This window comes from Aythya ferina (assembly GCF_964211825.1).
Source record: "Aythya ferina genome assembly, chromosome: 4".
Lineage (NCBI taxonomy): Eukaryota > Metazoa > Chordata > Aves > Anseriformes > Anatidae > Aythya > Aythya ferina.
In genome coordinates, this window is record NC_140300.1 from 34,457,221 (window position 1) to 34,485,136 (window position 27,916).

Genomic DNA, 27,916 nt, shown 5'->3' on the forward strand with positions numbered 1-27,916 from the left:
GAAAACCCCCCAGTGTATCACTATTTGTAACAAAATGATGAAAATACTGCTGTTGCCATACCTTAGAATTTATTGCAGGTTGGATAATACACATGTACAATAGGCTATATTTTCTAAAAGCATGAACTAAGTCACTAAGAGCTGCACAGATGCACACATCCTCCAAGTTTCCTAAGATACGCAAAGCCAAATGCATCATTCAATGGTATTGCCATTGCCAGAGAAGCCTCCTGTAACATAAAGCCAATGAGCAGGACTTAGGGAGTCACCTACTTTCATGTTTGGTGTGAATGTCAAGGTTTGTCTGTTATGCTATTATTTTTTTTCCTGCCGATCATAATGGAGGGAGAGAGAAACAAGTAACACGTGATCTTTGGTTCTTTAATCCTTGGCAGAGATTTGAGACCACAACTCTTCTGTCCTCCGAAGCACTTTCACTTGGAGAAGTTGCATGATGCAGTGGAATTTTTCTTCTTTATGTCTGTCTTGGCTAAAGCAAGACAGACGAGCTTGAAAAGGCTCGCCCTCCTCAAGGAACGCTATCTGATTCGTAAGCATTCCTAGAGGTTAAGGCTGGTGACTATCAAGAAAGCAAATACTTCACGCAAGGGTAAGTCTTCTAATTGTGTTTGTGTTGAATAGCTGCCAGATCCCCATGTCAGGATGTCTGCAGTCACGGCTCTGATCTCACCATTCCTTCCTAGGCTGTTGCACAATTGTGTTGCATGTTTGTGGTAGGAGAGAAAGCTGGAGAGCTGGGCTATGAAACCATCTCAGGGAAGGAAGCCATGTTTTATTTTAGTTGCTTGGTTTGGATATCAGCCTGTAGAAGATTGAATAACATTAAAAAAACATAGTGCGACCCATTCATGGAAACCCAACCTGGTCTGCTACACAGATATGTGAAATATGAGGTTTCAAACTCAGGGTGGAAAAGGAAATGTCAATGAAAATGTGTTCACTGGTATAGAAGAAATCCTAGTATACACGTGTGATAACTCATTACTTGTACAGAAAATTTCATCTGTAGTTTCAGGATCTGATGGGCTTGTGCTTGTAGTTGAAATTAGGCAGTATTTGGAAAACAAGTTGTGAATCTGCCCCTCTGATGGATTACTGCAAACATCTTTTGTAGCAGACAATTGAGACAAAACAGTGAAAGAAAACAGGTTATTTGTAAAAAAAGGAAAGAGATGCAGTGATATTGCAGGCCATGAGCTTAGCTATGGAGAGAGAAGGAAAGAATATTTATAACTCCTTCCAGCCAGAGTATGAGAGCTTTTGGGACTCAGCACATTGAAGACTGCTTTAGTTACAGAAACATCTAATTTTTGAGAGAAGACAGAAGTTGTCTTAGCCACAGAAACACTGATTAGAAGTAATATCTTGATTACTCTCAATACCATAAATCTTTCTTAGATGGTCAAGCTGTGCATTATTGCTGTTTGGTTACAGAAAACTGAATTTCACAGGAGTTTAATTTTACTGCTGAAAAAAAATAGTAAGAGGCTGGGTTAATCTATGACCATCATGTTGTCTCACATAATAAAAAATGGTGAGCTGGTAGTGGTGATCCACGAGGATGTCAGTTCCACTTCCTAAACCATGAAGTAGAGAATTATCCAGAGCAATAAAGAATTTGTACAAATAATACTGGGGAAATCAGAAGTTAATCTGAATATCAGCTCACTCAATCTAATCAGTATAAATAGCTCCCTGCCAACTGCTTCATTACCTGAAACAGGGGTCAACTGATAAATATCAGTCAGTCCTCTCATTAAAATATCTCTCCCCCCCCCCCCCCCCCCCAAAAAAAAAAAAAAACACAAAAAACACACACCTTCATCTCAGAATCTCAAATTCCATCATTCTTGATAAGCACTACGATGTTCCTTATCTCTCGTTTGCAGTTCATATCCTGAGCTACATAGATTTAGTGTTAGAGATAAGGATATGAAAAAGTAAAGTGATATTAACATTCATGTCACAACCTGTTAGCCTCTCTGGCTGCTACGCCTTGTGTTGTAAATAGAGGCGGTCAGTGAGTCTGCTCAGGAGCTTAGGATCTGACCACACGTCATTTAACAACATTAGACCAGCTGAGCACATTCAGGGAAAACAATACGAGCCATCTCAATGGAGAAACAGATGATGCAAAAAATAAAAATAATAATAAAAAAAATAAAAATAAGCAGGGAGGACAGGACAAGAAAGAAAGAGCAGAAGTGTGGAGGACCACTGTACCTCTGTTAGCTTCTTCTGGAGCAGGCAGATAAAATCTGCTAGGTGAAGACAGAAGAATGGAAAGCAAGCCATAAAGCCAGGCTGTTGAAAGTTGTCACCCAAATGATATCACTGTACAAATTATATTTTGATATTTATATTGTGCTCACCACTGATAAATACTTGTCAAAATTTTAACCAAGACAATTTTCTGTCCTTTTTTTTTTTTTTTTTTTTTTTTTATGGGTGACATTTTGATATCCTAAAACATAGGTAACAACAAGCAGTGGTGGCATTAAAATAACACTCACAGTAAGAAATGGTTCCTTGAAACAATATTGTGGTGTTTGAGTCAAGTGCTTACCTTCACAGATCTGTGTGGCATTTTTCTAAATTTTTGGGAAGGCACAGAAGTTGACCTTTGTGCTTTTCTTGGGAACTGAGAGAAAGAAGGATTGAGTCACCTGCACTACGATGCAGAATTCTTCTTTACAAGTTAGAGGTTATGCAGAAAATAAATAAATAAATAAATAAGATTTATTTTCCTTTCTACAGACTTTTTTTCTTTGTGTGTTTTAGATTTACAGTAAACTAACCAAAACTAATTGAAGGGAAAATAGAACACAAACAATGTAATATCCTCAAAAATTCTTTTAAAGGTCACTGACACAACTATATTTATTTTTAATATATTTTTAATTTTATTTGTGTAATAAATAATCAGAGATTATTTCTTCAAACCAACCAAGGTTTCCTTAGCTTGTTTTCTTGACTTCACATTTAGAAAAAAAACATTGTGAACTTTAATTACTTGGGAAAAATGCTGCCTTTCCTCAAATCATTATTCACTATCACTTTACCTGCAAAGAAGAAAACAGCATGCTTTTTTGAGTGATCCCCAAGTAACTTAAATTTAACTAATTTCTGTGATTGAGGATAGAGGTCTTCTGGTAAACAGCTGCCAGTTGCAGTACATATTTTTTTCTCTCTCTATATATATAGAAATAGTATATATATTAAAATAATATATATATATTAAAATAGTATATATGTTAAAAGTCTACTTCTAAATCAGATGCAATTCAAAATGATTTTGGTGAAATGTTGTCCTTTTAAGAAATTACATTGTCAAAGAAAAAAAACACATAACATCAATTAATTTAGATCATTGTTTGTGGAAAACAGATTTACTGTTTCATTTTGTGTTTCTCTGTAAGTTATCATTTTTTTAATTTTTTTTTTTTCCTTTTCTTTCCAAACACGCACAACCTTTCTCTCTCCTTCCACAACTTATTTTGAATTTCAAAGTGGGAAATAATGGGATGAGGATTTTCTGATGATTTTTTTTTCAGTTGAAATGCCTAGACAGTAATGAAATAAAATATTCTATGCATTCTTAAAAAGCCAAACACCTGTTATTGAAAGGGAAATAATGGCCAAGAAAAAGAAAGAAAAGAAAAAAAGAACAGGTGCAGTTAATGGGCTGGACTAAAGTATCATGGGAGATTTTCAAAACCACAGATGAATTTAGCTGTACCTTTTCTGAGGAATATAAATGAACGTTGCTTACTTTTTTTTTTTTTTTTTTTTTTTTTAATTTTAAAATTCTCCTTCTGAACATGGCTTCCAGGGGAAAGACCACTTGAAATAATTTTAGACTTTTAAGAAAAACATGTTGCCACTACCTAATATGACAAGGATAAACGCCAGTCATACAATAATTTTCCACAGACAAACAGTATAACAGAAAATGTTAACAAGCATTGTCAGTTAGAAGAAAGAATATCCTTGCCTTGCACCTCTTCTTTTTATTTCATTACTTTTATTTCAAAACTGTCTTGGAGTGGTGATCAAGGTCTGGGCATTTGTCCCAGGCAGGCAGGCAATATTACTTTTTTTTTTCTCTTTTAGCCTAGCAAAACCTTTACTCCTACCTACACTCCCTGTAGCATTTGTTTTTCTAAAGCTGTACTAGAGAATGATAAGTTTATAAAGAACTAGACTGCATCTTAGTATATGAAATCGTTATATTATTAACTAAAAAGTCGTTTGGTTCCCTGTACCCCTACTCCAATTATACACATGCATTCATTCATACCTTTCAATTCTGTTAAAAGCAAGTTTCAAAGAAGTTTTGCAACTATATAAAAAATAACCTTCTAGCTTATTAATGGACAACTCTTGCTCATCTGAAGGCCTAATTCACACATTGTGCTGATTAAAACACACAGCAAATTAATTTAGTGAGATGGTGCGCATATGTTATTCTAAAACCTTCATTCTTGTCGAAAAATATTTTGTAAGGTCTACCATTTGAAAAGATGGTGAAAACTGTGTAGTGAAGTGATCTTGGCTTATTCTAATAGCCATTGTAAGGGAGCTTTTTTATCATGTTTTCTACCCTTATTATACCATCATCTCCCTTTATATTCAGTATCGGAAACTGTTTTGTGAAAGAGCCCATGTAGTCAAAAATGCAAACTGCTTTTCTTGGACTGTTTTGTTATTACTTTTATTTTCCATGGAATACCTCTCATGTATTCTTCCTGCACAATAATGCACTGCATGTAAATTCAGAGCAATAACCGTGTTATTTCTTTTGTTCCAGTGACTCACTTTTGTTAGGAACAAACTCTGTGGTGTTAGTCCTTACCCCTGAGATAATATCATACATTGCATTCCAGCATGTAATGTATTTTAATTTGAAATTATGGAAAATAAAGTGATCAAAAATAACCTATAGGTGATACATACAAAATCATCTTCAGGCCTGGATTAATATGTCTGTCTTTCTTCAGATCAGGGTGGGCTTTTTTTTTTTTTTTCTTTCTTTTTTTTTTTTTTTATTTTAAAGACAGTTCTTAACGCTTGAACAAATCCCTTTTTCTTCCCCTCGGTAATGTGGTTAACTGTCTGGAATGTGAGCCACTGGAAATTCTTCCCTACAGAAGAATCCCCATTAAGCTTTCAAACACAGTTACTTCATCCCCACAGCTGCATGGATAGAAGACTTTCTAGTGCCTAAATACTTACTGTATATGTCATCCTTAAATTTATTTTTTTTTTATTTTTTATTTTTTTCCCAGCCAGAGCTTTAGGAGCAGGTGCTAGCCTTTTGCTTCCTTTCTGCTTCCTCTGTGGGGAATGGGCTGGAAAGAGCCAACTAATTAGAAAATTCTACAGGGAAATTAATTCTGCAAACAGCTGAGGAATGGCATTTCAGTATAATGCTCACTTTGTGTGTCAGCAGGGCCCTGGCTGGCTTGACAAGTGGCAGTTCTCCCAGATGTTACACGTGTTGTGATGAGACCAGAACTGCATCGCACGTTAGCCCATTTACTCAAAGATGTGATGCTCTGGAAGAGTAAATGCACTAAAACTAGCATTCAGGACATACTATGTTGCTGTACAACAACATGGCAACAACATGGTAGTTTTACATGGGCTTGAAATGAAGCAATGAACCTGTTTTTAGTGACTTTAGTTCCAAATGTCTTTACTTTCATGTAGGGCTAAGGCACAGAGGAGGGCAGTGAAAAGAGATGTACTAAACTGCTTAGTGTGAAAGGGCTAGATTCTCAAAGTTAGGCTTGCATTGTGTACACTTCTACTGTATGTGCAGATCTGTAACATGTCTGAGCAAAACACTTATTGTTGGCTTGTTACGTGCACGTGAGAGTAGTCAGATCTGCATACACAAGCTTTCTTTTTCAGAGACACTGGTGACTTAAAACTGCAAAGACCATCCATTCTGAAGGAGCCTGTTGTCAGATGCTTTAGGAAATGCACTGTCTTGGAGAAGATGACAACAGTCTACTCTTTTTTTCAGTGATCTTACCAGCACTAGTTTCATCATCTTAATGCTTTTTACTTATGGACTAAAACCCCATTTAGCCACTTACCCTATCTTAAGTGATGTGCTGGGTTCTTAGCTCTCTTCTCACGGAAGCCACAGCCCCTGGCAACCATCAAGCCAAGAACAACGTAAGAAATGCAGTCCTCCTCCCAGATGTGTTCCTTATCTGTCCCTTCCAAAACCCCCATTTTTTTCCTCAAGCTATTTTTAACATGAGGTAACCCTCATCTGCAGGCTTCTCATGTTCGCCATTCTCAGATAGACTTGGCATCTCTTGTCTCTGTCCTGCCAGGAGATGGCCTTGGGCTTTGCTCTAGTATTTAGATATGTAGAAGTATTCCCTAGACTCCTGATGTCTGGGAATTTACCCAGGACTTAACACAGAAAAAGAGACTTGTGAGTGCCCATTGAGTAATATAGAACTTTTCCTATCTTTTTGGTCCAAACATGATGTTGAAATTCACAGTGTTATATTTATCTCCGTGTGTGGCAGTGGGTTCATTTTTTTTAGATCTATTATTTTTACTCTTGTGCTATTGAGCTCTTTGTTGTACTCTATATCTCTGTCATGAGTATCTAAATCCTTTCCATTCCTGTTTCTCCTGTAAACTAAGAATATAACAGCTAATATGCTCATGTACAAGTCCCATGGAGATACGTTAATTTTCTGTAGCTGAAGACTTTTTCAGTGTTTCTTTTTTCTTGTGTTCTACTGTATCATGATCCTCCACCCCTTCTTGTTCCCCTTCCCCTTCCCTTTTCCTTTCCTCTTCCTGTTCCCTTTCCCTCCATTTTAATTGTCCTGTACTTCCTGAGTGTGGTAATACTCTATATTTTGTCTTAGTCAAAAATCTATTTGCTCTTGATTTTTTTATCAGTCTGTTCTCTCCAGCAAAATTACAGTACATTGCACAGCACTGGATTCAAAAACTGTGTTTAATAGTGAACAATCTATATCCTATTGCCAATCCAATTTTATCATGCATAAGGTATTTGAGAATTACTTAGATATGTCTTATTTTTAATCAAAACAAAACAAACAACGATTTTTGCTATACTCATGCTGAAGTTTAATCACTTTCCAACACTAAACACTAAGCTAACTAAAGGGCTTTGACTTAATAAAGTCATTTTCATGGAAGAAGTTTACTCCGGTATCTGCTAATAATAGCATTCCATCTTTTTCCTTTAAGATAAATCAAGCCCATTTCTATACCTACTAAATTTACTTCATGTGATAGCAATTATAGGTTTCCTAATGAGATGTAATTTCCTATTAAACCATTGAAATTAAATCACTACTGAGTGTTAACACCTTTCCTTTTTCTAGTTAATAATTAAAAAGAAAAAAAAGCACAACACTATTTCCATGTTTTGGTTAATTTCTGTGGTTTCATGTGTTAATAAATTGAAAGGATTAAAGGGTGGCAATCTCCAAAAGAGGTGCATGGACTGTAAAATGTAAGCAACTTGATAATTCTAAGACCTCTTTGAGCTAGAGAGGTCCTTATGTTCACAGATGGAAGATTTATTTTGCAATTACATTTTCAGAATTAATTGACTTTTTAATTTTGAAGTCCTAAATGCATCACTACTTGGCAGTTTTCCAAAGTGCATTGTAATATATCTGATGCATGCATTATGGAAATTTGTCAAGTGGTCCATGTTTAAAATGAAGGCCTGTTTGCATTTAAAGGAAGAATACAATTGCATTATTAAGTATTATTATCACATATTCGTCTTGAAGAATTGCAACTTTTATTGTTGATTGCTTAGTAATTACAGGAATACTGCCAGATGAAATTTTTAAAGTCAAATGAGAAACAAAATGGAAAAGGTGTGATATTTATTGCAGCTAAATGTCTTCTTAGATTGCCTTTTAATGTTACCTGTATAAAAGCTCTAAGTGATTTAATTTTCTACTTAGTGCCATTCAGATGTTCAAAACACTGACCCAATTGTCATGGAAATTTTTATATATTCTTTTCAAGTTATCATAATGGATTAAACCTAAAAAAAGCTATATTATGGAGATTCACTTGAATAATTTGCATTAATTGGATTTTTGTATATATTTTTTTCCAAAGTTCAGCAAGAGTCAACATTACCTGTGCGTGCTTATTAGCCAAAAAATGTAAATAAAGGAGAAAGCCGCAGCTGCCTGTATAAGTTGGTGAATAATTGCATGTTTGCACTATTAGCTTAATTTTATACCTGATTAATCTTTATGAGTTCTCCTATGTGGTGTGGCAGAGCTAGAGCAGCATGAATAAGAATGTTTTCATGTAAGGGTCATCATAAAGACCAGGAGAGTTCAGTCAGGAAGGAAGACACATTCTGTTGTGGTGACATAAGGATGACAGGGAGGTCAGGTACATCGGACAGTGAATTCAAAACCAACTCCCAGTTAATCAAAATACTTCCTTATGTTCTAAATACAGTGTTTGTTTCCTTTGCAATAGACTGAAATGCTTTGTTTTGTCTTCGTGTGTTCAAGAACACTGAGGCTTTGTTTTCAAAAGATCTACCCTTTAAAAAATGTAAATCTGTTTCAAAATGCTAATGCTGGTTTAAAAATTCAAATTTTTATTTATTTACCTATTTTCACCTGAAAGGAAAGTAGTTCACTTTCTCCAGTTTTGGGAACAATGCTGCTCACAAAACTTGATTTGAGTTTCTAAAAGGGTTTAGGATGTCCCAGACTCACTCCACTTTTCAATTCACTTTCTAGTCATCAAGAAATATCTTTCACCTCTATGTGTAATGTTTTGTTCTGAAAGATTTTTATTTTTATTTTGTGGGGGTGGGGAGTTAATATGTTTGTCACATGTATTGCATGAGTTAAACAAAACCATTTTGATTTATGACTTGTCTTGTTTGGATGAGTTTATGAATAGCAATGCTATATATGATTTTAATTAAATTATTTCTTTCCTCCCAAGGATGTCACTATCCAAAACAAACTGAGAATTTTGTTTAGAAAATTTGCACACACCTTGTATTATTATGAGTACTCTTGAGACATACTTGCATCTGGGGTAAATATTTACAAGAATGGTTTCCAAAGTTCATAATCAAAGCTTTTAAATTTTCATCATGTCTCTAAACTTTAACATATACTTAGGTTAATACCACATTGCGATATTAACATATATTCTATATTTTACATAATAGACACATACCTGCAAAATTTAAACCTTTTCTTGTTACAGTGTTCTACAGACAAGCTACAGACAACACTCCTGGTGGAATTTCTTGGCTGTTCAGTAAAGTCAACATTCATAAAGCATTTTATCTAATACACTTTAAAAAATGTCCTCTAACTGCTCTACAAATATGACTGTTATTCATTTCTCTGAAATCCCATTAATTTGTTATTTGTAGGCATGGCCTAGAAAGGAAGGAAGGATAAGGAGATAGGGGGAGTGAATCAATATTTTATTGTAGTGACATTCTTGTGTTATTTCAGCTAGTCAATTTTGCTTATAACCTTCTGACTGCAGTGCTATCCATTGCAGTTGTTCAAAAATGAAAGGTTATATCTTCTTTGCTGCTAGTTCATGTGATGTAACACAGACAAGAAAATAGGTAGATGTTTACTCCGTTTTAATTCTCTGTTCAAAGGCTCTGAAAATTAGAAGCTGAACCACCTTCCTCAGTGATGAGGTATGCAGGGGGATGGACCTGTGCAGAAGGCAAAACCTGCTAACTTTTTTGTGGTCCCTATCTTCTTCCTCTGCCTCAGACCTAATGCCTGCCTCAGACCTAATGTCTTAGGAGGCTGTCGTGGTTTAACCCGGCTGGCAGCTAAACACCACGCAGCCGTTCGCTCACCCTCCCCCCTCCCTCTCTGGGACGGGGGAGAGAAATGGAAAGTGAAGCCCATGAGTTGAGATAAAGACAGTTTAATAAGACAGGAAAATAATAATAACAAAAGTAATAATAATACAATGATGATAACAGTACTACTACTAATAATATGTACAAACAAGTGATGCACAATGCAATTGCTCACCACCCGCTGACCGATGCCCAGCTTAACCCCGAGCAGTCCGGCCCCCTCCCCCCGGCTAGCCACCCCTATATATTGTTTAGCATGACATCAGATGGTATGGAATACCCCTTTGGCTAGTTTGGGTCACCTGTCCTGGGTCTGTCCCCTCCCAGCTCTTACTGCACCCCCAGCCTGCCTGTTGGCAGGACAGAGCAAAAGTCTGAGGTGTCCTTGGCTTGGTATAAGCACTGCTCTGCAACAATTAAAACATCGGGGTGTTATCAGCACTCTTCTCATCCTAAGCCAAAACACAGCATTCCACCAGCTACTAGGAAGAAAATTAATTCTGTTCTAACTGAAACCAGGACAGAGGCCTTGGAAATTTTATGGGTTTTTCATCTGAGCAGCTGAGGAAACTTTTGAAAATGTACCTTCAGATGACTCACACACATTAAATTTCTCAGAACCTTACCTGTGTTTTTAAAACAGCATGAAAGGAAGCATGCCAGGGGTACAAGGAAAAGAGGTGGATGTTGGTGATCTACCCTCTTACATGGAAGGTAAGCAGACCTCAGCAAATACCTCACCTCCTTCGCAGCAGGCCACGAGAAGCGTTATTAGCAATGCCATGTGCCCAGTGATACTAATATTAATGCACATTTGTTAGCCTTCTGAAACCTCTTTAGATATAAGTTTAGTCACTCATAGGTATTAGAGATATATCTCTAAACATGAACATAAACAGGTACCTTAATATGGTGTATAATTGACAAGTTATGTAAAACTTCTTCACCTACACTGAAAAGAGATAAGCAAGAAAGTTTTACAGAAGGTTCTCACCTGACTTTCAAAGTTTTCTTAATCTGTCATCTAATCATTCCACTGTATTTATCAACAATGTCCAGAAAGACAAGAGCTTAATTGTGTTAAAGATTAATCTAAGTATGCAATTTAAACAACTGCACATTGGGGCCAGAAAACAATTCTGTGAAACTCATCTGATGGCCTGCTGTTGTTTTAAGAGAAGTGTGTTGAGGGTGGCTGAGTATCCTAGGTCAGGTCCCTCCTGGCTGAAAGAAATAAAGGCATTGCATTTGGGTATAAGAGAAAAAAAAAAAAAAAAAAAAAAAAAAGAGAGAGAGAGAGAGAGAGAGAGAGATTCCCCAGAGGACCATGATTCTCATGCCATCAGTTAAAAATTTTACTGGTGACTCCCACAGAAACAAAGTTAGGACAGTATTGACTGCTTCTGAAATCCCAGTCTTAATCCCAGCCTTCTTAAATATCTGATAGATAAACAATGATGTCCAAAATCCCCTTGGCCTACCTTTCCAAATAGTGGGGGAAAAATGGAAATCTCTGCTTCTCAGCCCCAGCAAAATCAAGAGAAAATAAATTGTTAGCTGTTTTTTTGTTGTCTTTCTAGAAAAAAAAAAATAAAAAAGGAAATTAGATGAACATAAAGTGATTTCTGACACATTTGGCAAATTGCAGTGTTCTCCAAAGTTTGCTCAGAAAAAAAATGTTGTGTAAGCATCCACTCAGTCTGAGTACAAGAATTTCTTGCCAGGAAGGGGAAAAAAAGATCACCAGCTGGCAATATTCATCCTTTCTACTCATATTTTCTTTGCCTATGACTCCCAAAGTGTTTGGTGGAAATGCCAATTAGTCTTCTGTTGCTTGTATTTTTGCAACTAAAGGACAGGAGAATTGAAGTGAAGATATGAAAATATGCATGCTTGAAAAGTTATGTTCCTGGAAAAAAAGAGAGACAGATGAGCTGATGGAGAAACCCAATGCTCAGATCTATGTGAAGAACATTCAGATGCTCAGACTTTATGAAAGACAAATCTCTTATTTAGGAGCCTAAATTATGCATTATTCAACTGCCCCAAGCTTTCATAACTCACATAGGAAGAGAGCAGGAATAAAAAGAACATAAAATATTCAATAACCTATCCCATCTCCTAAACAATATACTGTGTCTTTCATTTAAGGAAAAGACCTGTATGGCTTGAATTCCTATCTTCTCCCTTTTTTATTGCTCCTTTTTCTTAACAGAAATGTGTAATCTGAGGAGCAATTTTAATTCACCCCAAATGACTTTAACTGAGTTGTTAATGAGGAGCTAGAAAAAGCTGCAAGTCTGACACTTTACTTTACATAACCATGGTTTCAAAGATTGATAATTACTTATTCTGTTCCATTCAGCTGTGGATTATGCTGTACACAGCCATGCAGGATTTGTCCAGAAGTTAACACATGTCCTTTCACTGCCAAAAACTTTGGTCAGCATGAAGTGGAATGAAGTCAAATGCAGGAAGGAAATTGTTATTGATACTGAAAGAATTTGAGACCTCAGCTATCATCAGACACAACAAGTCATTTCTTCCTTTTTATTGGAAGGCATGTAATTATGGATCAGACAAAAAATGCTAAGAAATATTTCAAGAAGACATTTGGCTTCTTGAAGCTAATTCTGCCATCAGGGTTCTTGCCAGACATAAGCAGAGCATCAAATTGTGGGTCTTATTGTGTGTATGTGTTTTCTTAGATGAAGAGAAGTTATAGATGTAAAAAAGGTAAAATTTTGGAGCTTGGCCTGCTAGTGTCTGTTTCAAGGGGCCCTACTAAATATCCCTCAAAATATGCCTAAAATATGCCTATATATGGCCTCTAAAAACCTTTTGTGAAAGAAAGATAAATTCCAAAGAATGTTGGTAAACTCTGTTTTGATTTACTTAAGTGGATAAGATTATGATGGAAACACCTGATTACATTTTCAGAGTCTAGGAATTTTAAGAAAAACTCAGGTACCAGATAAACTCAAACTATTTGTAAGTCAAATTAATTTTCAAATACATCAGTTAAAAGATGTTACACATGCAATGCTTATGCAGAGAATTTTCCAAGTTAGTTGTAGAGATTTAAATATGGCACTAGATGCATGAATTTAACCCTCTTATGGTAACAGTGTTTTCATCTGGAAATGAGGACATATATAAAATATTTGCTTACCTAAAACTAGACTTCAATAAATCCATTTTCAAAATTTTATTGTCATGATCAATGAAAGGTTAAAATGAAATTTTATGCAGAAGATTATCAAAATTACAACATAATTTTTTTGCTAGTGTTACGGGACAAACATGTATACATCAAAATACAGAACATGTACTGAACAAAAAGAAGAAAATGTGTTGGACATAGATAATAGTTATTCAGAAAATGTTAGCATAGGGGAAAACTAAGAAATGTTATGTATCTCAGCTGTTCTTAACTGATTTCAGTGTAAGCCACCTTTTTCTTCTGAATACAGCCAGTTGTTATTGGTGCCTGCATCTTAAAACTACCTTGAAGAATATTGAGTGAAAGCTAATTCTAATTAATTACTATTTAATAAATTAACATTTAAAAAGAGCAGCTTTACATGCAAGAAATTCAGGCGTAAATCTGCAAAGAATACAACGCTGGCTGGTGCAACACCTAACTTGAAGGCATCCTGCCAGCTGGTAGGAAGTTTTGTTCCAAGTGAAGGTACTTCTCTTTCTTAATGAATGGATGGGGAGAGCTAAGTCAGCCCAGAGTAATGTCACTGGAGACAAGTAAGCTGAACTCTTCTAGAGAAAAACAGCAAGTCAGCTGTATCCCTTAGAATAAGGCATTTTACTCTACTTAGGTTTCTCTACCGTGAATCTGGTCTTTGAATTAAACATGTTCAAACTGGCCAAAGGAAATCCCACCCCAGTATTTAAAGCACTCACCTAAGTGGGGACCTGTTTTCAAAAATCCTCTGGCCTGAGAGCATATTTCTCTGGCTCCTAGCTTCTGATCTTACTGAGTTTTTTTGCTGAGTGTGTATTGCTTACTTTGAGGGATGGGAAGGAGAGTATAACCGATCGATCAACTTAGTTAAATGTTCCTTGGCAGAGGAGGGAATGGTACTCAAGTTTCTGTTGCAATGAGTACTTTATTAACACAGAGTACATCAGATTGACAGGCAGGTACTTGATGGTCACAAACTGCTAGGATTACTGAGGGACAGCTGCATCATTCAAGTAAATTAGTGCAATCAGTATTCAATCACAGGGTCATATACATATAAGGTTGTAATATAAAGCCAGAGACCTGTGAATATCATTTTTCTTCACCCACACCACCAAAAACACTGTCTCAGTATATAGAATGAAATAACAGTGAGTCGTTCTATTTTTTTCAGAACTTTTACATTAAAATCAGAAAAATCATGGAAGATACCATTATCTGATGAGAAAAACTTTATTAAGATGAATAAAAGGAAAAAGAGAATAACAGCAAAATCCTTTACTCTGTACACTTCTTCAGGGAGAACAGAGAAAGCCATATGTGCAAATTGGTAGAGAGATCAGATTGTTTTGACTACCTCTGCAGTGAGTTGAGCTGTAACAGCCTGGCAAAGTGAGGAATAACTGCTGAACCAAACTCGTATCACATGGAGAGGTCCCATTCTCTTGCTATTTCATGAGAGCACATAGTTGAATGTTTGTGTTAACGTGTGGCTGGAGGGGCACTCTGTTTACGACAGGCTACAGATGTCTGTGGAACGTTGCTCTGGAAGAATTTGCAATGAGATTTCCAGCAGGAAGCACAAATGCTAAGCAGATGTATTTTATTCCAGACTTAAACTGTTGGACTCTTCAGTTTTAGTCTCAGATCGGCAGAAAATCTTCACTTTCTAGTTTAACATTTTTAAGACAACAGTAACAAAGCAATGACTTTTCAGTCTTATTAAGGCTGGAAGCCACTGGGGATGTCCTGTGGATCTGTATTTCCCTGAGGGCACACATACTGCTCATTGAATCTGCTCAGTCATCTCACTTTTGCATTGAACTTAAAAAAAAATCAAAGCAAAAAAATGAAAGAAACCCAACCCCCAAAAGCAAGTAGCACTCCTGCACAAAGGATGTTCAAGAGAGTTATTCCAATTTGATCTTTCTCCCACATACCGACTATGGGAGGAAATATTTATGGAGGAAGGAAACTGAAAAAGATTGCAAAGATCCTACCACATAGATTTCCTGGTGTTATTCTTTAGAGGAAGAAGCAAAAGTTCTTTCTTCAAATTCCTTTTCCCATGTAAGCAGTGGGAAGAATATTGTCTTTTGTTAACTTTTTTATTTTGCTCAGTTGCCATTGTCTTCAAACTATGCTATATAAAGATGCGATTTATTAATAATGACTGTGTTGTGTTCCATAACGAAAATGATCCTTTGGGGCCATATTTGTAATATGTGCCGAAATGTATTGTTAGCTAAGTAGCCTTATCTATAATTCAGAGAGACTTTGTATGCTTTGGAAGGCTGTTTGGCAAACTGTGCGAGGAAGTCATTTAGTTATCTGGCTACATTAAGGATGAAATCAATTTGAGATGAATTAGTACTTCTAGAAAAGTGATATGAAAAAAACAACATAAGCTCTTGGCTTTGGAAGAAGTAATTAGCTAGAACTGCAAGAGCCATGGTGAGTATGCAATCGGATATCCTTTAGTGTATCTAGAGGAGCAATTTAAGAAACTATTGTCTCCAATTTTTCATTCCTATTTTTTATCTGGTGGTTACGTTTTCAACAGTTTAGTTTTGTTATATATCCTACCAAGTGCTTCTACCCTGCTTCAGTGACAAAGTGGATTAATTTAAATCACTGTCTCAGATTATTTAGCGGGCAGAGAACAAATTACTTTCAAATGGTCTGAGACTTCTTTTCAGTTTGATTCCCTGTCTCCTCCTCTTGTTGCTGCGTGGGACATAGAAATATATGGAGAGGGTGTTGCAACCCAACTAAAGGCAAAGTTCCAACTGAGATTGACTTCAGTTCCAGAAGGCCCAGGTTCATAACGTGAATGTAGTGTATTAAGAATGCACTGCAAAGTTTTTGTTAAATGAAGATGCAGTTTTCTTCACGAGCATTTATTTCAAGTCCTTTGCAATATAACAATAAATCTGTGCAATTTTATTTCTAGCTCAACGGGACATTGGACATTGCTAATCTGTTTAATATACATACCTTAGTATTCTATCATAAAAATGATCCATTAGTGAGCTGAGTGACAAAAAAAGCATGTCTAAAAAAAATCTTAAGGACAATCCAAGATCGTATGCATTTATTTTAATGATATCCAAATGGTGTTCTAACTAAAGATGTTAATAATTATGATGAGCAATAAAACTGTAGAAAGAGTTAAACTTACTGGCAGGCTTTATTCTCCTAGTGTTCTGTTTGACATAATTCCATAACCTCTTCCCTTCAATAAATGTCAAGTACTTTGTTTTATTTTTTTAATTTCTTAAATGTCCTAGCTGTGAAGAGAGACAGAGCATGAAAATTGTCAGGGATATATCACGTTTTGCATTCACATGCTCATGTTTTTTGTTAGGGTGACTGAAAGGCCAGAGAAGACGCTGCAGGAAGGCTTCCAAGCAACAATAAATATGGAAGTTCTTTCCAACTCAGTGTTTTGAAATGTTTTAGAAATTTACTCGAAAGGCCTTGCTATGATCATCTCTTGTAGAGGAGTAAGAGTAATATTTCCACAATAAAAAATTTTATTCTTGATGGTACTTTCTCTGAAAACCACCAGTGGAGAAGTGGTGGGGTTTGATGACAACACAGATTTTAAAAATGTTATAAACTTATCTAATGGCAGAAGATGATGACAGTTTTCAAAGATATGCCCACCAGTCAAGAACTGCTGCAGCCAGATGAAAAAATTAATTGCTTTTGCTTTGAAGCTTGATTAGCTCATGAAAGGATTTTTGTGATGTAGTAGTATCTGACACAGGGCACCAGCCTCAGAGACCTTTGATGTGCTTTCAACTCAAATGTCCTTTAGAATAACATGTTAACAATAATGATTTTTTAGAATAACATTAAAAAATGATTTTTGAGCTAGCTCTACATCAGCTGCAGGGACTCCTTTACCCATGGCCATGGATTTCGGTGCTCCTCTCTGTGACTGTTGTGAAAGCTTGGGACTGGAGCTAGTCTCTTATTTATGTGATACACTTTTGCAGACCACATGATTCATAAATGTTATAAAATGATTGAATCATAATGATCTAACCCAACTTCTACCAAGAAACATGAGACTGCTACTGCTTCTCTGAGGCTAAAACTGAATGAGTTTGTGAAAAGTCACAGAAAGCACCAGGCACGGTCTATATTCACTCATGCCTCAGTTTTTGGTAAACAGCAAGCAGAAAAGACAAATGAAGAGGTTTTCTATACCATATTTACATAAATAGGTATTTCTATACCTATTTACAGTATTGTTGATACAAAACCTCTAGATGCAGATTTTGTCTTGAAAAACTGTATATTTTGGAGTGTAAATCCAGGAAAATAGAACATGCCCTTAATAATCACCATACATCTTGGAAGAAACCAAGAAAATAATAATCTACCATTTTGCACAAGCATGAGCGGGGATCCATACAGATAATGAATTGCAGATGAAACTCATTGTGATAAGTGAAATCAGATTTTTTAAAAAAAAAAAAAAAAAAAGAAAATTGTCCTTGAGTGTCTTTCTCCTGCAATGAAGACTGAAAGAAATAAGAGAAGTGAATAAGCTTAATCCTCGACTCAGCTTTAACAGTATTTCTAAGGGCTGTTTCATAAAATATAAACATATTAAAAAATAGCCAGAAACCTAATCTGACCAGCAATCACAGATTTCTCAGCTGTGTGTTGAAGACATAGCAACCCAAATTACCCTTGAAATGACTCTATTTCAAGTCATACACTTTTCTGAGTTATACTTTAGAAGACTTCTGCTAGTAGTCCAAGAACTTTTTTTTCCAGACAAGGATTTACCTTGGGTTTATGTTAGCATATAATTTGTAAAAGTTTGTTATAAACATGCCTCACTGGGATTGGCAGAGATTATAGGAAGGAAAAAAACACTACTAACTTTGGGCTACTTGCTTTGATTCAGACCTCAGGTTATATTGTTATATTAGCTTCAAAACTGGAGTGAATTGATGAATTATTTTGTAACTAAGACCAGAACTTCCAACATAGCCTAATCTTTTCAGAAATTCTCATTTGATTAAGGATTTCTATTTCCAATGTAAATATTAAAGAGTTGCCTGATGCTTAGACTGGGAGGTATACTACCAGACTTTCATTCAGAAATAAATACACAATGAGTAATTCAAAACATTAGGCCTGAGCTGGCTATATACCCATTGAAGTCAATGAAATTTTAGGATGTATGAGAAGTGCCAACTGAAGTCTGACAAATAAACAGTGAATGTTTATATAAATATAATAAACAGAAAAATACCATTATGAATGCAAGTGGTTGATCTTAAATTAGTAGTCTTCTCGGACCAGTTTTTATACTTTTTTAGGATAATAGAGCCATCATTATTTTTCCAATGCTTTTCAGTTCATGGTAAGTGATAATTTCCCCTCTGTTAGTCACACAAACTAAAAGCAGTAATCAGTTTAGCTGCATCTGGAAAGTAATCTTGTTTGTAAATGATGAAAGGAAACAAGGCAGGAACCTATTTACAAATCTCCTCTGTAGAAGCATTCAGTTTTTCCAAAGCCATACTTTTCAACAAAATGACCTGCTTCTCTGCTCCAGGTGAAGTTTTCAAATCCTTCAATATACCAGTTAATCATTGGTACAACTCAGGAGCTGAAAATTTAAAGCATGCATCAATGTCTTTGAAAGTAGCATTTAGAAATTACTATGATAGTGCATTTTTTTGTGTTTTGTTTTACTTTATACATGTAGATGTTTTTGTCAAAATTGAGTGTGACACTAAGACACTGAGCAAGAATGGGACAATCCATTGATTTGAGGAGCCAACACTTCTGATTGTTTAAAGGTATGAAGTTTCTTTTTCTGCAGAAATAAAATTTGGTTTGTTCTTTCACTGTCTAGGAAGCTACTGTTCTACAGTGATGGATAATTTTGGATTAAGTGGAAAAAAGTTGTTATATATTGAATAAATATTTAATTATAATAAATTTTGGCATTCTGACAACTAGTGAGAAGTTTTGTGTTTATTGATTTTTCATAAAATGGTAAGTAATGAAAATCAAGTGTTGAAAAATTCAACAAACAGAAGCAGTTTTAGAGGTATAACATGAAAGGTACCATAGTCAAAAGAGAGTGTATATATAGTAAAAGTATGTGACAAATCATGTAGCAAAATTGAATAGAATATAAATATTCACAAACATTCAAGTAAGTTACCTTCTGCTCTCATTGGCATAGAAGAAAGAACTGTTTCCCTATTTAAACGTGCTGTTTGGAAAACCATTTATTAATGCCAAAAGCAATAATATCCATGACCAGCCTCAAATGAGAACATGATTTGAGTGATCACTAACAGATAACAAAGTGATTATGGGGGCAAAAAAAAAAAAACAAACAAACCAAAACACAACAGGAGTTCTTCCAACTTGCTGAAAAATTAGAAGTATTACCTTATTAGGATGTGCTTCATAGGCATGACCACACCAGTAACACAGAAGAACAGGGGAGTGGAAAGAAAAGGGAATGACTGACCATGATCACAGTGCTTGACAAAGCTGGAAATAGGTCCTACTTCTCCAAGTCATGGTCTCAAAAGGCTACATTCTCTCTTTAAAGAAACAAGTCCATTAAAAAAAACCTTCAAGAGGAAAGGACATGTCCAGTAATGTTTGCTGTGAATACCTGGAACAGTTTAAGTCCCCTACAAGTGAAGTTGCTTTCTGACTAATTTCCTTAACTATTACTTTTCAGAAAAATATTAGACACATTGATTCATTTAAGAAATTTCTACTGGGACTGATGGTCTTGATTGTAAGAATGATCACAAAGCATTTAAGAAGGTTATAACTTTGTCACCAATCTCAAAAGGGTGCTGGTCTCCCAGGGATGAGCTACCTTGTTGGAAAAATCTGGTAGAGCTCTGAATGTGGAAAAACCTTGTAGTATACGCTAAATACAGATTAGGAATGGTGGGGTAGTCCCTAGGGACTTGAGATCAACAATATAAATTATTATGATAAATACTTTTAAATTAATGAGCTTACATTCCTTATTACTGTTTCATCCTCAGCCACCACACATTCTGGCATATTCTGAACAAAAATCATAAACAACAATCTCAGCGATATTTGAAGATTTTTGAGACAGGACCTTTACCCCACTAGCTGTGTGTATTAGTTGTTTAGCTCTGTAGAGCCTATGTTTTATTTGGAAAAGCTAAGTATTATCTCAGCACCAACAATAATAAAGACTTGCAGGGAAAAAATACTGTTCCCTACAGAATGTGTGACACAAGTAGTGGTGTCTAGAGCTCATGCAGATGGAAGGAGTGGAGTGTGGGACCCTGGAAAGAGCTGAGAGAGGAGTTGAAAACCAAGAGATATATGTGTATGTTTGTGTGTATACATACATAAGCTAGCCAAACGGCTGTTTATTTGAGGTGTTTCAGCATCCTTAATGCTAGGTACTGCTTTGTTTTAAATCACCTCCTCCAGGGGCTTTTCATTCAAATAAAGACATTAATTTTTTTAAGGGAATTGCATGTTCTCTATTAAATGGACAAACAGATGGAGGCTGTACCACAAACAAAGCCAGCCAACCCCTGCCTAAAATGTGCAGGTCACAGTTTTTATTGGCTTTCTGATTTGCTTTTGGTAGCGTACTAGTGACCAAACAAAGAAACAAACAACAATAAAAAACAAAAACTTGTTATATGCAGGGAAAAAGAAACTACCAAGAACCATCTGTAGTGTTTAATCCAATGATAACTGTAGTTAGGCTTTCCATTTTCCCAGAGATACCGCAAATACCTGTTGAAGCTCCTATCTTCTGCTTCATCCCACTCCAAACACCAATGGAGATAAAGCACGCACATCTTCCTCTTTATATCTTCGTCTTTACAGCACCTTTCTGCCAAAGAGATGGGAAACAACCTTCTTATTCCCCAGTCATCCAACAAAGTCCTACATGAAATAGATTCCTCTAGCCTACAGATCTCATAGCAATAGCTCAGTCAAGAGCACAAATTCTGCTCTTGCCCCTGTGTTTCTTACGCTGATACTGACGATCTCTTTGGGGAATGACAGTAGGAGACTGGATGGCTTGAGGTATAGCTGATGGGCTGCTGAAGGTCTGGCTATGTTTTTTATAGATCCATCAGGGAAATTACCATGCAGTGTCTGTTAATCTCTGGCTAATTCAGCTCATTGCTGAATCGCACAGCTAACCGTGAGGAACACAGCCCTCCATGTAGGCAATTTGGGCAAACAGACTGGTGGCAACTGAATACAGCTGATGGCTATATTGAATGGTAGGTAGTTTGTGGAAATTGTGTTAGTGGTCTCCGTCCAAATTTTGCTGACAATACATCAATATCTCAAAGGAAATCCCTTCAAAATAATTTCTTACTGAAGACTCAGAGACAACCCAGAGTTTAAAAACAAGGAGGTTGAATGTTTCTTCCCTAGAAGTACTCTCTGTAAGTCAGCAGTGAAGTGCAAAGGGGCACATTTGTGTTAGCACCACCCAGGCTGTCAATAAAGAACTTCTGTCCTCCAACTATCAAATCAGATTCATATGAATTTCCCACTCTTCCAAAACCACTTTCCCACCAGGCAGAAGAGATCACAAAATTAAACATCATTCCCTCCTTCTCACATCTCTGCAGTTTGTAAGTACTGTGCCTGTCACAATGCTCCCAGGAGGCTTCCTCAACCATAGTGTCTCATCTGTGTAAACAGCTGGCTTCCTTTTTGCACAAAAGTTCTTGGAGACTTGCTTCTCTTATCAGAACTGAACTACTGAAAAGCTGGTAAATAACCAAGTTCTGCTGGAAGATGAAATCCCACTGCAGATGGACAGATTTGCTTAACCTATAAAATAATTTTAGAATAGATATTGTTTTGGCAAAATTCTAAAATATAACAAAGTCTGATTGTTCTTGGCTTCTCCTAATTTGCTTACTTTGTCGTTATAGCTGACCCTCAACATGCACGTTAGTCCCATTACTGTTAACATGAGCTATATGCACACATATATCTGAGAGACGCTTGACCATATACTTTCTGTGTTCCAAAGTCAGCTGCAGTCTGGAGCTTTTACTGTCTCTGCTCCACTAACTGAGACCAAAGCTTATGCAAGACTTCCTTGGGGAACACAAGGTCTGAGGTTTTCACCGTCCAGAAGGCTAAAATTCAAATATGAACCACAGCTGTTTGGATAGGAGTCCTGGACCTCTTTGTTTTGAACTGTAGTGACCTGCTCAGCCTTACCGACATGTGAAACTGAAATCCCTGCACAGCTAATGACTGGGATGTGAACATTGCCTGCCAGGCAGACCTGGGCGAAGTGACCAATTCATAGAGCACTGGGCTTTGCAGGTGGAAGGGCTGTTCCCTGTCACTTTCTCCAACAGTCCCTGACCCCATTTCTATACGTTCATCAACCAAAAAACTGACTCAGTGTTCTTGTTGAAGATGGTGAAGTTCCTCCCTTCTGCCAAGTACAGGTATTTTTATGACTCCCCAGTAAGAGGTAAAATAAGAGAAACAGAGCATGGGATAAAGTAGTCACTCGGTATAAATGGTGATAGACCTCCAGTGCCCTGAAGGCTTTAAATACATTGTTTTCACTCAGCTATGCTTTACCTAAGTAGAGGAATGCTACTGAGATAAATAAGCCTGGACTTTGCCCACTGTGAATTATCACAACAAAGTAGTTGTGAAGTGATGGAAAAATTTTTTGGATCACACTGCAAGAGGAGATATACAAGAACTCGTTATGCAGTCTTGCACTGCTCCACACGTGATAGGGTTACAGTTGGGAGCTCAGATGCATCTGTTATCTATTTCTGTTCAGGTAATCAAGGCCAATAATCAGGATTGAAGAAGAATGAGAAGCCTCTTTCTTCAGTAAAATGGTTCGAGTCAGAAATTCTGTGACAGAAGCTACAAAAGCTACAAACAAATGAACTAAGTCATGACTTAGTGCTGCTGATGCATGCACTTTGAAATAATATTATGTACAAAAGTGCCTTTCCTTTGGTTTAACTGCGATTACATAAATATTTAGAATAACACTAACGAGTAATTTTGCAGAAGTGAAACATGATAGGCAGGATGATAGCTAACTATTTAAAGGGACTGGTAGCCCACCTTCCAGGGGCCACTGTGACTTGCATCAAGTGATAATCTCAGCAGAGTGTGCTTGGCTGATTGTGTTTTTCTTGAATGATGGATCTTCTTATATCCCCTTACATTTAGAATCCAATTCCATTATTTCATTTGCAAAATTATAATAAAAGTATTTTTCCATATTTATAACTGATTGTGGTAAGCAAGACAAAGCAGATCTTGGATCTTGGTTTATTTTGAGTCTCTGACCTTTCACATTCATTTTACTATTGCAAAGCACATTAAATACTGTGGAAGGCAGAAAAAAAAGAAACAAAAAACAACAAAAAAAACCAAACACAAACACACAAGTTCTTATCTATTGATATACTACATGTTTTTGTGTATCCAAGGTAATAGGAATTCCAGCATTCATGCTTACAATAAAATATAGCAAGCAAAGACTAAGTAAATTCTGTTTGTTTTAATATGGAAACAATTTTGACTGCATCTTTGGCTTTGTATGACATGAAAACTGATGATTGTTTAGGCTATTTTTTTTTTTTTTAATGGTCTGCATTAAAATCCCACATGAGAAACAAATTTTTCTCTAGGAACAAAATGTTACTTTTTTGGGACTGACTTCTAATTAGTTGTGTAGTACTTCTGCTTCTTTTCAGTTGGGAAAATACAATGCATATAAAATCCAGATGGATAGTACATGAGGCTGGAAGCATCCCTGGCCAATTAGCCACATCACTTGATTAAAAGAAGCTTATAAGAATTTAAGTTAAAAAAAAAAAAAAGCAGTAAGAACAGCAAACTGTCTGCAAGATGTGATTTCAACATAGCTCTGATAGTGTTTTTCTTTTGTTAGTTGGCTTCTCACAACTTATTGCAAGTTAACCTGTAATTTTATTTAAATTAAGCATGCATGGGATTTGTGATTATAGCCCTGAATACCAATGAGGGAAGATATATGGTAAACAGGATGGGGAGAAAATTCACCATCAGACTACAACAGGCCACAAGGACCACAACTTTAAGGCAATTGGCTTCTTGAAGGAACTCAGCTGAGAGCAATGAAACAGAAAGCTGCTGGTGTGAGCTGTAATATCACAGACCAATTCATTTTCAATGGATTTTGTTTGTATCTTTCAGGAAGCAAGTAAGTACATTATGTTATAGGAATTACAGTGTCACTGTGCATAAAAGCTCCTGAGTATCCCAGGAGGCTCAGCAGATTTGAGGGTGACATTTTCCAAGGGGTCTAAGGCAACCTAAGAAGTCCAAAGAAGTCACAGCCAGGACTTGCAGAGGGATGGAGCCACATCTGGAATCCGTGGACAATTGCAGAGATGTTTATTATTCTTTGTTTATTATTCTGAATGTGTACTCTCCCTCTTCCTCTCTTTGTCTCCCTTTGTTATTTGTGTAATAAAATTCCTCTAGGCATATAAAGTAAGTCATCTGGAATTGTGCAATTCCCTCTGCCAGGAAGCTGGAAAAGCTTCTCTCCTGTGCAGAGACAGAAATACAGGCTCATCCCAACCATAGAGAAATTACAGAAATATACAGCATTTGTCTTTTGGTTGTATATTTATATAGCAAAGAACTGTGGCAAATAAGCATGCTTCTTGCTGTTAAAAAATTGGCTTTTATCCTGTCCAAGGTGTTATGTTTATTTAAAACTTGAGAAATAATTTGTACATTTTAAAATAAAGCATGCAAAATGCATTAAAAAGGCACAGTGTCAAAGTTGTTTTTTCTGCCAGTGGGTAAAAAGAAGGAAAAGGAAATGTGTAAAAAGAGAGGAGTGTCTTTATAGCCACATGGCTAGTGAAATTTTCTATTTATTCTTTGGGGAAAAAGCAAAGTAGCTGAATAGCTGCTGGTTGGATAGGTGCCGGTACTATTTTTATTGGCAGACAACTCTGAGTGGCTGAAAGGTGGTCATTAACACCCTGACACAAAGTGCTGACAGGGCGATTATAAGATTAACACCCTATGTTATATTAACAGTGTCAAAACCTCCCTGTACCTGTCAGGGAGAAATAATGGCATGAAGGAAAACATTATAGACATTCTGAGATTTTAACATTGAAATACCACACAGCTATTAACTTTTTGAAATTGGCCTAAATACCTAGATGACCTACTGAAGTCCCTGTAAAATAAAATAATATAATTTAAATTATAGGTTCACTGAATCAAAAAGATGAACACAAACATTAAGCCACCTGGCTTGTTGACTGTTTTTAGACCTGATCTCCCTGGGAGAGGGTTTTTCACTGCCTTTCACCAGTCTTCTGGTTTGAGAGCTCAGAAACTCAGTGTTTGACCTTAGGATTTTACAAATTTGACAGAGTTCTTGTGGAAAATCTCATTGCAGATGTACAAGGCAAAATTCAACCAGTATCGTCCTATAGGTTCATTAGTTCAAAACCCACACCTGGTTTTATCAGTGACTTGGGACCCAAGGACTAATTTTCCTTTTGAAAGTGTTTCGACTCTATGTCCACTGGAACAGGAAGGTGAGCTCCTCTAGCATAGCTTCAGCTAGACTGGTCTATACCACAATAAATTCTGTTTGGTTAAACAAAATAAACTAGGGGAAAAATTCTTCCTGTAGCATTAGACTTAGAAGTTCAGTGGTAAAAAAAAAAATAGTCCAAGTGTTGCCAGATTAAACATTCTTTCTGTATATATTTATTATTATATTTTATGTTGTATATTGTGATGCTATAGCCTATATTCTATATATTTTTATCTATAAAATCAAAAGACACAATGCATAAAATATATTCTTTAAATATACTTCAGTTTCTAAACAAGATCCAGTCATGGTCTAAGCACCCCAAATGCCAGGAAGTGCTCCTGAGTTGTGTAAGAAAAGTTTGGTAGTTTTAAGTAGGATTTTGGGTGCTTACAGTGTTGCAATACCATCATACCTTCAGGTTTATTGAAATCCCTTAATAAAAAAAGTGTATGCAATTAACTTAGCACATGTTACAAATGACTAAAGCTGCATCTGAAAAGTTCAAATGTCTCGGAAACAGATCCAACAGAAACATTTAATAACTAAACAAGGATAAAGGATGGATTTATGACTGCTGCTTAGTTTAGGGGCTATTGGAAGACAATGCAAAAAATTCACAAACTCTTTCAGAGCTTCTATGAAATGAACACCGTGCCTGCAGAAAATTGAGTGGCAACTGATGAGAATTGCCACAGGTAGGGAGTTTCCAATAAATAGGATTCTAGTTTTAGGATACTGGAACAACCTGTTAAAGTATTTGTATATGTAATTTTATTACAACATCTGCTTTGGCTGAAACCAAGGTCTCCAGGGCAATTTTGAACTTTCAAGTCATCTACAGAATGGAGTTTTTTCATTTAAATATCTTTTCTACTTCAAAAAAAAAAAAAAAAGAAAAAAGAAAAAAGAAAAAAAAAGAGAAAAAAATATGACTTAATTCAGAGAAAATGATGTTTAATCATGTTTTATTAATGATATGCATGCAGTTTTCCATGCTGAGAAGAGTCTCAGAATAGTTTCTGAGATGTTAGAAATGCCTTTAGAGATTTTTGGCATTTCATATATTCAAGTGATTTTTCAAAACAGGAAAAGTCAAGGAATACTATCAAGATAGCTGAGTATTCCATGTTCTAATTTATAATAAGACCAGGTGGCAATTGAAATGACATTCAGGTGGTGGGAACTTGCATGCATTGCAGTTTTTGGAGAATTCAAGTAATACAGAAGTGCTTTGTTTACCAAATGAATGGTACTGTATTGCTTTCCATTGACTTTAGCTGTCAATTGCCTGACTGCAGTGTTTCAGATGTTCAGTGAAGGCATACTTCACTCTGTGTTATTTTACCTTTCTTAACAGCCCTGAGTGAGTTTATGGGAATAAGCAAAGCTCAGAGACATGGGCTGTTATCCTGTTTTAGAGGAAAGAGAAGATTGTGCAGCACTCCTGTCCAAATGGCCTCTCTGTCTGTTGGCTGAGACAGAGACGGGAAAGTGTTGCTTCTGCTAGGAAGAATTAGGAGGGGATTATGGCTTGGTAGAGCTAAAACCAGTGGTCAGTATGCTCCACAGCATTGCTGGCTCTGTGCTGAAAGGGAGCAGAGCAACAGGCTCTATCTGCTAATCCGTATCCCTTTCTTTCTGCACATCTTCCGTGTGACAAGAAGAGAGCATGGGTCATGTTCTGTCCTCGCCTCGTCCCTTCTTTCACAGTTGCTGATCAAGACATGCTTCAGCAAAGCCTGTATGTCAGTCAACAAAAACAGGCACAGCACAATCAAAGCTACCAAATAGTTAATAAAGTATGAAATCTGGTGTAGACAAAAAAGTGGGAGGAGAGCTACATAAGGGCTTACTTACAAAGGAGTGAAGATATAAAAGATGACCTCCTGTGACCACTAAAGGGATAACTTCATCAGGCTATACTTGTGCCAGAACATAAACAGATTTTTGCATGTCAATCATGCTGAAGGGGCAGAAACTTTACTGTAGTCATTTGCAAGGATTTTCAAATAAACAAGGTGTATTTTCTTTTATTCTATTTGGAGTACGATTCTTACCATTGATAGGCAGTTTGGAATCCTCAAACTTAGGTTCCCTGCCTTCGCTCTCATGTCTTTATAAGCCAGGAGGCAAATTAATGTGTGCTCTTCAGCTAATATTTATG

The 27,916-nt window shown here is 36.3% G+C and overlaps 1 protein-coding gene and 1 long non-coding RNA gene across 2 annotated transcripts in view; one reads left to right on the forward strand and one right to left on the reverse strand.

The window, feature by feature from the left end:
* Positions 1–876, forward strand: part of LOC311435742 (uncharacterized protein) — a 100,469-nt gene extending 99,593 nt beyond the window's left edge. Inside the window, exons 9-10 of the mRNA XM_084517126.1 lie at positions 396–610; positions 705–876. The gene's annotated coding sequence lies outside the window, so the exon portion shown is untranslated. The remainder of the gene's footprint in view (positions 1–395; positions 611–704) is intronic.
* Positions 53–27,916, reverse strand: LOC311435744. The gene is made up of 4 exons (XR_014692349.1): positions 27,810–27,916; positions 19,554–21,012; positions 11,401–11,495; positions 53–823 (listed from the first exon to the last, which is right to left on the reverse strand). It is a non-coding gene; the product is annotated as an uncharacterized lncRNA (long non-coding RNA).